This window comes from Tiliqua scincoides, chromosome 7 (assembly GCF_035046505.1).
Source record: "Tiliqua scincoides isolate rTilSci1 chromosome 7, rTilSci1.hap2, whole genome shotgun sequence".
Taxonomy (NCBI): Eukaryota; Metazoa; Chordata; class Lepidosauria; order Squamata; family Scincidae; genus Tiliqua; species Tiliqua scincoides.
The window spans coordinates 40532626-40548204 of record NC_089827.1 but is presented as its reverse complement, the minus strand read 5'-3'; the positions used below and the strand labels follow the sequence as shown (position 1 = coordinate 40548204).

Sequence of the window (15579 nt, the reverse complement as noted above, 5' to 3'; positions counted from 1 at the left end):
TTCTGCCCTCCTCCCACCTCCCTCACTGGCTTACTTGTTCCAGCAGGTGGCCAACTGTTTGGCGACATGCATGGGAAAGATACCGGACCACACTTTATTGTCAAGCACCCACTGTCACAAGTGGAATGTGCATTCTGTGGGTGGTGGGGTCCAATAGGATTGAGCTGAAAACTGCACCCATAAAGAGGAGACATGATTGACCGCATTTTCCTCTGCCTGTTGCTTTACAGTATGTTATAGCATGAAGCAACCTTACACAGTTTTTTTAGGAGAACTTACATTTCTGGTTTTATGTACTTCATGTTTTGGTGAAGACCATCAAGGGATTTCATGTCCTCCTCGGACAGATGGAAACTGAACACCTGAGGGGAGAGGAACAGTTGTCACTATGTTGTCACTATCAGTTGTCACTGTCAGTTGTTACGTCTGTTTCAGGTAAGATGGTGGAATGCCTCATCAAAGATAAAATTTTAAAATACATAGATGAACAAGCCTTGCTGAGGGAGAATCAGCATGGCTTCTGTAAGGGTAAGTCTTGCCTCACGAACCTTTTAGAATTCTTTGAAAAGGTCAACAGGCATGTGGATGTGGGAGAACCCGTGGACATTATATATCTGGACTTTCAGAAGGCATTTGACATGGTCCCTCACCAAAGGCTGCTGAGGAAGCTGTACAGTCAGGGAATTAGAGGGCACGTCCTCTCCTGGATTAGGAACTGGTTGAGGTCCAGGAAGCAGAGAGTGGGTGTCAATGGGCAGTTTTCACAATGGAGGGAGGTGAAAAGCGGTGTGCCCCAAGGATCTGTCCTGGGACCGGTGCTTTTCAACCTGTTCATAAACGACCTGGAGACAGGGCTAAGCAGCGAGGTGGCCGAGTTTGCAGATGACACCAAACTTTTCTGAGTGGTGAAGACCAGAAGAGCTTGTGAAGAGCTCCAGAAGGATTTCTCCAAACTGCAACAAGTTTGACCCGGGGCCCTAATGGTTTACTTACAGTCTTAAGGGTTGGAGTTTGCACAACATTTCCATTAGTATTTTGCCCACAGAATTTTCTTACATGGCCTGCCTGGCCACATTCGTAGCAACGGAGATTATTGGTTGTTGGGGCTGCAGCATTTCCAGGGAATTTGTGGAAGTCAGCTGGCTCTGGTTGCCTGGCAACGGCTGTTTCTTTGTTGGCTGGCCAGGATCTCTGCTGCTCCCCTCCCCCTCCCCTCTTTGCTGGCTGTTGCTGAAAGCTTTTAGGCTGCCCATTTGGTTGGCTTCTGATGCTGGCTCGTTGATGCTGCCTTCGTGATGCAATTTCATCTGCGATCCGTGCAGCTTGCAGAGCGGTGGCAGGCTGTCTTTCAGCTACCCAGTCTGACACTGCTGGTGGTAAATAGGAGAAAAGGTGTTCTTTCGCCATCAATTCTCTCCACTGCTGCACAGTTTCTGCTCCTGCGGTCTCAGCCCAGGTTGCCAAAGCTGTCTCTAAACACACCTGGAAATTAGTATACGTTTCATCCGGTTTAATTTCTGCATGGCGGAACTTCTGCCTTGCCATTTGCTCATTTATGGCCAGATTCTCCTTCACTAATGACTTAAACAGTTTGTAATTGTGCCTTTGTTCTTCAGGTAGTCCTGCAAGCATGAGCGCTAGTTCGGTACCCACACATTGTGAATGGAGTACACGCAGCCATAACTTCTTAGGAACTTGCTCATCCTCACATGCTTGTTCAAACATAGTAAGATAGGACATCGCATCCCCATCACGGACATACCTTGGAAACATGTGTCGGTCCCATTGCTCTGCGAGATGCTTCCTTTGTCCTCTCCGATCCTCCATCTGCATTTCTATGGGGCGCTGCTGCATGGCAGTAATTGTAGCCCAGTCTGCCAGGAGGGCATTGCTGTTCCTGGGGAAGCTCTGGCAGCATTCCTATCCCCCGCTACTTGTGTTGGCGGTGGGGCTGTTGGTGCAGGAGTGGGTGGAGGAGATGTGGAAACCATTTGCACTGCCATTGGCAACACAGGGTTCACAACAGGACGTGCAGATGATGGTTGTAAAGGAGGCTGTGCTCTTACCGTGGAACGCGATGCTGGCTTTTGCACGGCAGGCCACTCATCCTTTTGTCCTTTTACAACAGTTCCTTGCCATGAGCCTCAACTTGGCAACATCCAAGAGTCCTCATCACTTTCTGCATCACTTTCATCCGTCCACCAACTCTTGTTGAAATTTGAGAGCAGACCTGCTGGCAGCCGCACTTGGCATGTTGTGCCTCTGCGGATTGCTCTGGTTCTCTGCACTCTATGACACACGTGCTTTGAGCCTCTGTCTCTCTTCCTCCATGAGTATGGGGTTAAAAAGCCATAGACAGATAATGTAATCAAGTTACTTGAGTGAAGTGGGACTTTGTTGATCAAATGGATGCAGTAACCATTAACACCCAGCAGATGAAGCTGGGATGCTGCTCAAGACCAATGCCCACAGGAATACCTCCCCCCCCACTCCACCCCACTTCTTTAGATTTGCCTGCAAAATGGCAGAGGCGGCTTATCTCTAGGCTGAATAGCTTCTGCATGCAGGCAATTTCACATCTACATGTAGTTGGAGGACAATGGCATTTCAAACACACAAAGGCTGCTGAACCTGCACAGGAGCTCCTGGGAAGTATCAAAAAATAAGGCAAAAAGGGCAAAATAATTAGGGGGGAAACGGAATTAATCACAGCTGCCTTACAAAAATGTAGCAAACAAGGAAAAAAAGACAGAAGCATTTAGAAGCACATCTGCCTGTTATGCTAGTTTGCTTTATGCAGGAGCTTTTCGAATTGGGTGGACTCAAAAATACAAACCCTCCCACCTGTAGTCTGAAATGGTACAGTGTATAATTCTACCATTTCATTCTGCATAATGACTCACCACCTGATGGTTAATAAATCCCGGTGCATATTCTGGGGTTGAAGCTGGAACAGACATAGCTGCCCTGTTCTCTGTTCATTGCCTTTACCTGCATGTTTTCTTCAATTCGCTTTTTGGTGAAGGACTTCACAAGGACCACCAGGCCACGCTGCAACTGGTGGCGCAGGGCCACGAGAGCTGGAGTTTGCTTGTACTTCTTGGCAATAGCAGCCAACACAGGGTCTTCAAGCAAAACAGGATTTTTTTGGTCTATCCTGTAAAAGAGTCACATAGAAAGAGGAAGCATTTCTGGGATATTTAAAAAAAACAAAACCTAAATTAACACAGTGTTTGCCCAATGCATCAAGACAGCCTGTGGATTTTGAATTGAATTGCTAATTGGGGTCATTGCGCACAGTGTACAATGGATGGAAGCAGGGTTGGCTGCCCTGGTGAACGGTCTGCACTGAGGACTAGACGAGAGGAGCAGGTCCTTGTCCCAACCACAGTGTCCTTCTAGCTTGGTAGGCAAGGCTGGGGCTTGGAAGCATTTTTGGGATATTAAAAAAAAAAATCACCTAAATTAATGCAGTATTTGCCCAATGCATCAAGACAGCCTGTGGGTGCAAAATGAATGGTGCAAAATGAATGGAAGCAGGCTTGGTTGCCCTGGTGGATGGTCTCTGCTGAGGACTAGGCAGGGGGTCCCTGCTGGACCTCTGAGCAGCTTTTGAAACCATCAACCATGGTATCCTTCTGGTTTAGGCAAGTCTGGGGCTTTACAGTGGCTTCTGTCCTTCTTGGCTGATGATCAGTGCTACTCAGGGTCACCATTGACCTGGCTTTGTCATGCAGGATGCCACAGGGTTAAATTCTGTCCTCTATACCAGGGGTGCTCACACTTTTTTGGTTCGAGAGCTACTTTGAAACCCAGCAAGGCCCGGAGATCTACCAGAGTTTTTTTTACAATGTTCATGCCATCATAACATATAACATTTATGTGTACAATGTATGTTGGTGTACTTTGCATAACCGCATGAGCCAATATTGCACAACACAACATAATTTACTATAAACATTTTTTGTAATTACTTGAGTTTACTTTGATGACTTGCACTGAAGTGAATCAGCCAAGGATGCATAGTTGGACAGTAGCTGCTGACAGCCAGCCTCAAGCACACTTCCAAATGTTCATCAGTCATGGTGGAACGGTACTTGGACTTAATGATCTTCATGTAGGAAAAGGTTGACTCACATAAATAAGTGGAGCCCTTCCTGCCTCAGGTGCTCTTATATCCCTGTGCAGCACACTCTGCTGGATGTCCAGGCCTTACCCTTAAAGGGGCCACTGCTGACACCACATCTACCTCCTCACCAGATCTTCCTAGATTCCAATACAAGTGGGGGGGGGGGGGTGGAGCAGATCTCTATACATACCAGTGCAAAAACAGGGGAAAGGTGTGGGGGAGGGAAGATCTCTATATAGGCATCACAGCAAGACCAGTGCAAAACCCCTTGCACACAGAACCAAAGATGGAAGTGGGGGGGGGGAGATCTCCATACATACCAGTGCAAAAACAGGGGAAAGGTAAGTCAGCCCCAGTAGAGTCAATGGGGCTCACTCCCAGCGATGCGTGGACGGGAGAGCAGCCTGCCAGCAGCTCCTCTCCCAGGGAGGAGCCTGCCAGGTGCTCACTCCCTGGGCTCACTCCCTGGGCTCACAAGCCTGCCAGGGGCTCACTCCTAGGAATGCGTGGACGGGAGAGAAGCCTGCGATCGACTCATTTTCCCTGGTGATCGACCAGTAGCTCGCAATCGACGTATTGAGCACCCCTGCTCTATACTATTTAACATCCACATAAAACTGCAGGTAGAGTTTTATCTCTTCCTGTATTGTCAGGAGGCAGTGATTGCTGGGGCTTCATTTGTCTAGCTAAGGCTGTTGCACCAGCTGCAGCCAAACTTGACTTGAATTAACCACATAGATCCATGCTTGGATTATTTCAAGGCCCAACTTCAAGCTTCTCTTGAAGGCTGTTTGGAAACTGCAGCTGGTGCAGAATGTGTCATTCTGTGTAATGGCCTCGACTCAGCAGTTTCATTCTAGCAGCTAAACCAGATGCCAGTTTGTTTCATTTCAAAGTGCCAGTCTTCCCTTTATATTAAAGCCCTTTATATTTGGGACTGAGGTATCTAAAGGACTGTCTTCTTCTGTACCAACCAGCTTATCCTCTATGTTAATCAGAGGGGGCCCTGTTGTGTGTACTGACCCTGATTTATGCCAGGTTGACAGCCTGTGGTATACTTGGCAGGGGGTCCAGGGGGGCACCTCCAGGCACCGCTCTAGGTGGTGCAGTGGCAAGGAACGACAGCCACAAAGGGCAGGGTCTTCTCTTTAGTGGCACCTCAACACTGGAAGCTCCTCCCTTCAGAGGAAGCACCCTTCCTGTTTAAAATAAACAGTGAGAGGAGAGCATACTGGGAATGCTCCTAGCATGCTCTGTTCTTTGTCTTTATGGAAGGACAAGATGTGATCTGGCGCTCCAAGTTAGGTAAGAAGCTTGGCTCCCCACTTTTTCTTAACCACTTGGTTGCTTTCCACAACAGCTGGTTCCATGGGGAGACCAAGAAGGTGGTAAGAGCAACTTTTTCTTCTCCCTGTCCCTCCAGCAGCACTGGAGGAAGAAGTGTACTGTAGCTTGCCTAATCCTCTCAAGTTAGCGGGAAGGGGATCGGAGCACTGACTGAAGTAGCTCTATCAGTTGGAGGGCCAGAGGGAGGCAGTGAGAAGATTTGGGGTGTGGTGGGATACCTCTGACGCATTTGCTGCTGCCTTTGAACTCGCCCCTCAGTGCAAGACTCTCATCATGGGCAGGCTGGCTTTGCAACCATCTGGCTTCTTCTCTTACCATCTTTTGTCCCTCTGGGTTCCCAGGACACTGTATGCTTCAAGGAGGATGTTGTTGGATTTGCAGAAGTTCAGCATCTTGCTCTGGTTCTGATAAATGTGGCATTCAACCTGCAGCATTCCCAGCCCCCAACACAAACCAACAACTTCAGATGGTTTGAATAAGAATACAAGACAGATACCTCAACAGGATACAAAGAAAAACACACAACCACATTGCCAGGTGTTAAGGCATTCAACAAAGTTACACTTTTTAATGTTTGTGGTGGGAGGATTATGTATTCAAATTACCATCTTAAATACTGAGCAAGAGAGACCAATGGTCTGACTCATCACAAGGTATCTTTGCACACCTTCAGAAAACCATTGTGTAAGTGCACTGGAGAGCTCTGGTACAACATACCCACATGACATGATCAAACAAAGTGTATTACAGGATTGCTTGTTCCTGATTAACTCACGCTCAGTTCAGTCCTTCCCCCTGCTGGTGCAGCTGTGCTGAAAAAAGCATGTGTAGTATCATGCAGGGGGGAGGGGTGAAGTGGGGCGCTTTGGAGGACCCTAAGCCTCTTGCACCACAATGGGTCTCCTCAGAGCTGCACCAGTGACTTTGCTGGCACAAGTCCGAGGAGAGAAAGGGGACTGCTGCTGGAGGGGATGAGATCTGGCAAGCGCCATCGCCACCAGAGCCACCCCTCCGCAGCCTCCCTGCCCCATACCTCCCCCTCCCCTAAAATTTTACCCCCTCCCCACTCAGTTCTGCCCTCTCCCATCCCCATCTCACCTCCCCTGCTAGCATACCTGCTCTAGTGGGTGGCCAGTGGTCTGGAGATGCACACAGGAAGGCGCTGGCAGTTTGCTACTTGGCACATTGCCAGACTGTGCTTTACAGCTGCTTTTCAGCAGCCAGTGCTGGCAGAACACGCGTTCCGCCATGGAGCATTCGCAAAGGATTGGACTGTTTGGTTCCAACCTTTAACATGTGTGCAACTCAAGTCTGAATTTGGTTTACATGACCGACTATCGACATGGTAACTATTGAACAGTCTGTCCTACTGTTGCCCTTTGCCCGTTTCCAACTTCAAGCGACTTCTGCCTGGCATTGACCATCCTACTAAGCCAACCAACCAGACCTGAAGTAAAGAACTTTCAGCAGCAGTTTGCAAGGAACAAAATCCACAAAAGGCAAACGCGTTTCACCTGATTTATGACAGGCTTGTATTTCAGTCCAGGCTTGTTCAGGATCATTTCCATCTGCTTCAGGTTGAAATTGGACACTCCAATAGATTTGACCAAGCCTGCATCTTTGCATGCCTCCATTGCCTGAGAAAGAAAACATGGCGTGTAGTGTAACCCTTTGAATGGAAGACACGCGTGCAAGTGTGACTTCTAGTAGGAACGTCTTATTCCATACCATCTGTGGCCTAGCCTTTCAACAAGCCAAGCAGATTAATCTCTATGGGGCAAGGGCATCCTCTAGACCAGGGGTGTCCAAACTTTTTGGCAGGAGGGCCACATCATCTCTCTGACACTGTGTTGGGGGCTGGAAATAAAATTTGAATAAATTTACATAAATGAATATATTAGAGGTGGAACTTATATGATTGAATGAAGGTCTTGCAATCGCGCAAGACCTATAAATGGCCTTGCACAAAGCAAGCCCAGTGTTTCATTTGCTTCTGCTGCTGCATCACAGATGTCAAACAGGAAGTAGCCCTTGTTGCACAGCTCATGCGAGAGGTCAAACAGTCACCCTCATGCTGAGAACAGTTGCGTCGGTCCAGTGCGGGCTCCAGAAAGTCTCCGGAGGGCCAGAGGTTCATTGGAGACTGGAAGTTCCCTGCGGGCCGAATTGGGAGTCCCCGAGGGCCGCAAGTGGCCCCCGGGCCGGGGTTTGGGCACCCCTCCTCTAGACCAGTGATTTTCAACCTTTTTCATCTCGTGCCACACTGACAAGGCACTAAAATTGTCAAGGCACACCATCAGGTTTTTGACAATTGACAAGGCACACCATGCTGCGAGTGGGGGGCTCACATCCTCATTGGCCCTACGAATAAATGATCTTCCCCCAAATTCCAGGGGGACACCTGTGGACCACTCACGGCACACTAGTGTGCCACAGCACAGTGGTTGAAAATGGCTGCTCTAGACCAGCATTCAGGACAATGCTGATTCCCTCCCCACTGTGAGCAGTGCTTATTGTTCCGATGCACCACTCACTAGAAGTCCCTCTGACCACTATTGCGCGACTGCCTCTGCAGTTGCATCTGCCCAGAAATCCAAGAAAAAGCCTGCTGGGACAGTGGGCTACAGACATGACTACCCAGAGCGTCGTGCAACGGTGGTCAAAGGGGCTTTTGGGGAGCTGCTTGGTGGAGCAGTAAGCACTGGTCCAACTGGGGACCGTTTTCATGCTACGCAGCAATCGCGAGTTTGGGGTTTGCTGCTCTAGACAGGAGCAAGGCCGACAACGGCCAACTCTATTGCTTTGGGCAAGTCCACCCCGAGACAGAGATGTAGCAGGCAGCCTCTTCTGAGCCTGCATATTTTCTACTCACAGGAGTCTTTTGAATGAAAGTATTTTTTGCAGAGCACTGAGGTGTCCCAGCAGGCCATCCAGGAATTTCCTGCTCTGTACATATTTCTAGCTTAAAACTGTTACCAAGCAAACATTGTTCTTAAAAACAAACTTTTACACAACACTTGCAGAATATTGAGTACTAATTCTTAATCCATATTTCAGTCATCCTTGTAACAACCCTGTAGGGCTAATGTCTCCACTTTGCAGACTGGAAGAGAAAAATGAGGTTTACTGACAGGTCCAAGGCCATGCAAATAAGGGGTGTTCCACTGACAATAGCAGGGATGTTTGCCATTTTAATTGGTGTTCCAAGCATGGGCTATGATAAATTGGAGGGGCCTCCTCAAGGTGTGGATCTCACAGCTTCCAGGTACTTACTTCCCATGTTTGACGAAGATCGACTTTGTCAAAAATTAATTTTTTATTTTCCCCAAGAGGTAATAAATCTGCTCCAGGCTGGAAAGGAAAAGGGAAATGAAGCTTAGACCTAAATGTGCTATACAAGTTATCTCTGACTACTTACCCCTTCAGTAGCTAGTACCCCATAAAACAATGGGAGCTTTTCTCCTAGGGGAAATAGCATTCACAGTGGGGGGGGGGGGCTGATCCAGAGCAGAACCACTGTGAGTGCAAAGGCTTAAGGTTGGCCACTGCCATGGTCCAAATCCAAAACAAACACCCCCCCCCCCCGATTTATGTTCAATAAACCAACCACATAGGCCCCAGTCAGAAAATAGATGACTTTTTTAGTTTGACTTCTTTAGAATAGATGAGTTCTTTAGTTTAGCCCTCCCAATAGTGATGGAACGAGAGAAAGCATAGTGGGACTGAGACAGGATGACATCCCAAATCACAGTATGGACCACTTGTACATTTTTATTCATCCAAAAGGACAACACTCCTACTTTATTTAAAAAAAAAATCTTAGTTACAACATCAAAATCAGTATTTTCTTTTAAACCATCTTCTGGTAAACCTCTTTTTCTTTCCGTACCCCACAGTGCACATTTCCTTCACTCTGGCCAAAAGTCTGTAGCCCCGTCTCTCAGTTATTGCCCTCTTTTCTGCCCCCCCAATATGTCTATCTACAGTGCACCCTCATCTCTGTTACCCCTTTTTTCCTTTCTCTATCCCAGTTCCAGGCCTGATTGAGGACAGAATGGTTGGCTGCACAACCTGGTGCCAGTCCACATATACTACTGAATCCAATCATAGAAAGCACATATACTCACACAATCTATAACTGATATTGTATTTTTTCCAATTAAAAAAAAAGTAATATAAATTTCCAAAGAGAAATGGGAAAAGGTCACAACCAGAGTATTTCCCTCAACCAATGGGAAGGGGCCATAGCTCAGTGGTAGGGCACATGCTTTAGGTGTAGAAGGCCCAGTTCCAAGCCCTGGCATTCCAGGTTAGGAGAGACTCTCGTTGGAGACTTGGGAGAGCTGCTGCCAGGCAGCAAAGATGGAGCTGAGCTATCTGGATCAATGATCCGATTCAATTGGAGGCAGCTTCATATGTCCCTGTTTGGCTTGACAGTCATTTCTTCTTTGTAGGGAACTCTGGGAACTGTGACAGGGCAAAGCTTCTTCACTTTCCGACTCTCTACCAGTCTGCAGTTCCCACAATCCCTTCTGAGAAGCCATGACAAGCAAACCAATAAATGTTTCCCGTGTAGAATCCCACTCGGGCTTTTCCTATGTAACACCTTGTCTGTTTTGGTCCACTACAATATTTTGCTAGCACTTGCATAAGAGCATGAAGAAACATTTACCTTTAGAGAATAAGGGTTGTGGATGAGGAACAGATCCATATAGTCAAACTGGAGTTTCTTCAGGGATTGTTCTAAGCATGTGCGAACGAGCTCAGGACGGTGGAAGGTACTCCAAAGCTGTCAACAATTCACACATGTGTTTATGTTTTCTCACAAACAGAGTTTTACAGGCTTCAAGGGGGCCATTCGGTTCTGCCCTGTGATGAGGCAGGATTCCCCGTGCACTCCAAAATTGCAGTAGAGTAATATTTTGTTGAGTAAACACTTGAGTAGCACAGCAAGTTGCAGTGGGCTGGTATTTTAATTGCGATTGTCTGTGTCAGTCAGGCCTTTACCCACACTGGTCTTTCCTCCAGTTCTGGTACGGGCAGGGTGGTAACAATGGATGACACCACAGAACAAAACAGTCGGCTTCCCACCACTTAAACAGCCGCCACTGACCCCAACCTTCCTCTTCCTGGACAAATTGTTGCCTGTTTGATAACTTCTTTTCCACTCCTGGATCCCGCACAAGCACCCGAGTCTTACCTTCAGGGCTCTGCATGGCCTTATCTCTCCTTACTTCTCTGCTCTCACTTCCTGCTATGCTCCTACCTGTGACCTTCATACCTCTAGGTCCACCGCCCCATCCATCTGAAGTTCCCCTGCTTCTCAAAGGGCTCTGCCCCTTTCTCTTGCTACCCCTGATGCCTGGAATTCCCTTCCTGATCACCTGAAGGATCCCCTCTCTCGTCTTTCCTTCAAATCCCTCCTCAAAACCCACCTTTTCCATGAAGTCTTTGGCACTACTCCTTAGCCCCTCAACTTTAATGCAAGTAATGCCCCCATCCTATCCCTGCCACAGCATAGCAAGCAGCCACACCAACAAAGTGGGGGTGGCACCAGAAGGTAAACTGGAGATAAGTGAAAAACTTTGACTGGAAGTAGCTTGGCGCACTGGCGGTGTGTATGTGGGTCACCAGCCATTCAGAAGTTGTCACTGCAGCTCCATACTAGCGGCCTAGTCTGCCCACTGACAGAATGCAAGTTCCATCAGCAGAAGGCCTGGGTCATAGTCTAAACATGCATACCTGAAATAACTGCCTATTCTTCCCCATCTGCCCCGGCACCTCTCTCGTCCCCTTCTTCTGTAGTCTCCCTCGTGTCTGTGGTAGATTAGGAGTCCCCAAAGCAGGGACCTATCTGCATTTTTACTCTAAAGTGCCATGTACCCTGACAACACGGTGCAAATTAGAAATAATAATTAAAAATAACAAATAATTATAAAATCCAGTTGCATTAAGAACATTCAAATTAATTTACCTTTCCAGTGTAGAAAACATCTTCCCTTTTCAGGGTTCCATCAGCAATTTTTGCATGGACAGCTCGTCCAACCTGCTCCTCAGTTTCATATACATATGCACCATCAATGTGGCGGAAGCCAACCTCCAGGGCTATTTTTGTAGCCTCTTCACACATCTTTTTCTGATCCTGCAAGTTAAAAAGGTAAAAATGCCAGTCAATATGCCAGGAAGGGCAGGCAGCAGGTGGTCCTGTGGGCGGGCGAGCTGGAAGTGGAAGGCAGGGTGTGTTCCCAGGTAGCCCAGGGCAGCTCTTTGTGCCAGCTCTTTAAGTGGCACAGATCCAAGTAGCTCCATTGGGGCTGTTGCAGTGTAACACAGGGTAAGGAGAATAATTTTCCCTTGCCTCAGAACGGGCCAAAGTCAGCTCCAAACATGCACTGGATACAGTGCAGGCGTGCCGGCCTGCCTGTTCCAGCACAAGTTAGGATTGCACTGTTAGTTCCTTTTCATTGGCACAGCCGCAGATGAAACTGCCAGCATGGAAGTCAATAGGTAATATTTTAATTTCAGAATGTCAGGATGAAAATGTCAAAATGATATTTTAAGTCAGCAGAATTTGGGTCGTAAGCAAGACCCCAAATAGAGAAAAGTTGCTTTCCTTTCCTTCAGCTTTGCTAATCAGTAACTATAATGTAAATACCAAAAAGTTTTTCAGCGGTTGTCAACTGCTTTAGTGAAGGAATATAGAAAAATCACCAACCACCCACTTTTACCAGTACATGCCGATCTCCCTCATCTATCAATTGGTAGGCTTAAATCCAGGAAGGCTTCTCTGGCACTTGCACAATATCTGCATAATAATTTCATCATCAGTGCCCAGTGGAAAGTCAAATGGGCAGACGAATGCCCAGAAACAGGTAGATATATAGATGATCCTACACTTAAGGTGCCAGGTTTCGACTTGCACCTTACATTTGTACCTTACATGGGGTTTGTCAGGATTCAGTGTTTAAATAGGGGTTAGTATCTATCCCACAGTGTGATTGCGGGTTCCCCCGCCAAACTATATACCGTACTGTGTCTGGCTGCAAACTGAGGGCATATACTGGCCCATGGTCTGACTTTTTCAACGAAGGTAACTCTGTCCTTGAATGGCTGGATAAACTGGACATTGATATTTGATCTAGTTTTATATGCCATATGCTAAATAAATAAATGTTAACTGCACAGCAAAGATAGGGCTCCATGCAGTCCCTGTAATTTTTACAGGGAATACTGGCAGTGACAGCATTTATATTGAAGAGGTGCCCTCTTATACGGGAGACGAAATACAGCATCTGGTTTTCTAGGAATTGGGGGCAATGAAACAGTTGGGGCAACAACTACAGCACAAACAGCAGAATACTTGCAACAAATCCAACAGCTTATGCATTAGAGCCCATGCTCTGGCAGTGATGGTGGCACAGGAATACATTTCTCCATCACCACTGCATCTGCACCATTCAGAGTGATCATCGAGTTCAGCTTCTTCTTAGTTCCCAGTGCAACGAGAACATCCTAAGAGGAGTCATTCTCTAGTTCTTGTTTTAAGATCTTTTGGTATTTGTGGGTGGTGAAGGGCAAGCTGCCCCCAATTGTGAAGTGGGGGGGAGGGAGGGGGGGAGAGAGAACTTTCCTCCGAGAGCAAAACCCAGCCACAAGTAGATATGCCTGCAGTGCATATTGGGTGAGGTGGGGGGAAAAAAAAGGTTCCTTCTCACCACGCTGTGTCACACCCCATCCCCAGGTCACACTTAGAAAAAGCCAAGCACAACAGCTCTAAGGAAGTGCTTAGAGTATCCATTTGGCTTGGAGCCCTTTCTTTCCATGCCTAGAGTATCACTTTCCTCTAATCTCTACAGCAATGGGCAGCCCAATCCTGAGCTGCCCGGGGCGCCCAGGCTTGGAGGCACTGAGGAGGGCTGCTGCCGAATCCAGCGCCTCCCATGCTACCGCGGGTGGTGCCTCAGGAGAAGGGGACGTTTGCCACCTTCCCCCGAGTAAAGTAAGCAGCCCTGCGCACAGCCCTACATGAGCGCCCTGGATCCTGCGGAGCGTCCACCCCGCCCCCGGCACGCCTCCCTCCACCCTCTCTCTGTGCCCCACCGGCCTCCCCCCCTCCCCGGAATGCCTCCTCCCCGCCCCGCCCCACCCCCACCCACCGTTCCGTAGCTTGGCGGTCCAGGAGACCACCAAGCCGCAGGAGCTGGGCAACCACCCGGCACTAGCCCAGCACTGGCCAGCGCTGGGTTAGCATGGGCAGGAGCCCAGCGGTGAGCCCCGCGAACGTGCCTTATGGCACAGGATTGGGCTCTAAAGTGTTTATAAGCAGCAAACTGCCCAGCGCATCAGACATGTTGGTTCAAAGGTTGGAACACTGTTGAGGAACGTGTTTCTTGTTAAAATAAAACAGGATCAGAAATGTATGTGAGAGACTAATTACACTTTAGAAGTGCTATCTTGGGAAAGTCTGAAGCCACAGATCAAACAGGGGAGAGGGACATGTAAACAGTAGCCTGCTCTCTTTCACCCCTCCCCCCAAGCTTTATACATGAATGGAATGCGTCCTAATATTTTGGATGCTTGGCAACTGTGGCTCATACTCTATATCTACGATATGTGGCTTGACTGAGTAGAAGGTGGCTTCTTATGTTCTACTAGTTAATGATTGGCCTGGGGGTGGGTGTAAGACCTCCTTTGTGATATTTAAGCATCCCATCCCCAACACACACACACACACACACACACACACACACACACACTACTATCCTTCATAATGGTGGGCATTTTTCTAGCAATGCATATAGTTAACAACAGCGAGAATCTTACTTACAGAATCACCGCAATAGGTACCAAATCCAAGTACTGGAATTTTGTTCCCATCATTCATTGTAAGGACGTGATCTTTGCCAAGTGCCATCTCTTTCAAGTTCAAACGATTGCTCAGAAGAGGCTGGAACTTGGACCAGGTCCTGTGAAAGTAGCTGCTGCAGAGAGAAGAACCAGCGTTTGAGCGTGTTAGTGAGCGCGAGAGAGGAATGGCTACACTTTTATTCCAGAAGAAAAAAAAAGGTAGGCGGGGAAATTGCCAGAACATTATCAACATTATGCAACACTACCACACCCTAACCCTAACCCTAAAATAAAATAAAAATATGTTCGGGCAGGCGTTAATCCAGTGAAGCTGAGCTTTCTGAATGCCAAAGGGGCAAGAAACCAAAAACCAAACAAAAAAAGCAGGAACCATATTACTGTAATTAGATCCCTGACTCTTGGGGCTTTGCTGGAGGATTGGATTACAAAAGTCCTTACTGAAATAATTTGGCAAGAAGTAGCAAAAACCATACAGCAAGTACATTCGGTATTTGGGTGCAGATCCCAGAGGAACCACGTCCGTTGTTGTGAAGGAGGCAGTCTAGAAAAACACAGAGGACAACACTCTGTGGCCTGGTCTCCTATCTCTTTCTTTGGGTATTTCTTTACCCAGTGTGTAATCAATCTGTGGAACTCCTTGCCACAGGATGTGGTGATGGTATCTGGCCTGGATGCCTTTAAAGGGGGATTGGAAAGTTTTCTGGAAGAAAAGTCCATCACACATTACAAGCTCTGATGGCTACACACAACCTCCTGGTTTTAGAAGTAGGCTACCTCAGAATGCCAGGTGCAAGGGAGTGGCAATAGGATGCAGGTATCTTGATGTCCTGTGTGCTCCATGAGGCATTTGGTGGGATACAGGAAGCTGGACTAGATGGGCCTTTGGCCTGATCCAGCGTGGCTCTTCTCATTTCACATTGGTAGAAAGCACCAATGGGGAAGGGGTGATGGCACTGGAGAGGGTTAACCTTTTCCCCCATGCTCTTTTCCTGATAAGTTTTTCACATGCAGAACTTTGGACTACCTGCAGATAAGAGTGCATATCAGACAATAAACCCTACATGCATGGTTGGTGAAATCAGAGATAGGGCAGGTGTACTGTGTAGGTGGGGAAGTAAGGCACATGCTCATTCCCCACCAAGTGTGTGGAAGCAACAGGTGAAAGTATTGTCTGATCCAGCCCTCAGAGTTACCTTCTTTTGCCACCAAATTCTTTTTAAAGCACAGTGTTTAGC

The 15579-nt window shown here is 47.7% G+C and overlaps 1 pseudogene; it reads right to left on the bottom strand.

The window, feature by feature from the left end:
* Positions 1-310: 310 nt before the first annotated feature.
* Positions 311-15177, bottom strand: LOC136656778 (aldo-keto reductase family 1 member C3-like; annotated as a pseudogene).
* Between the last annotated feature and the right edge of the window lie 402 nt (positions 15178-15579).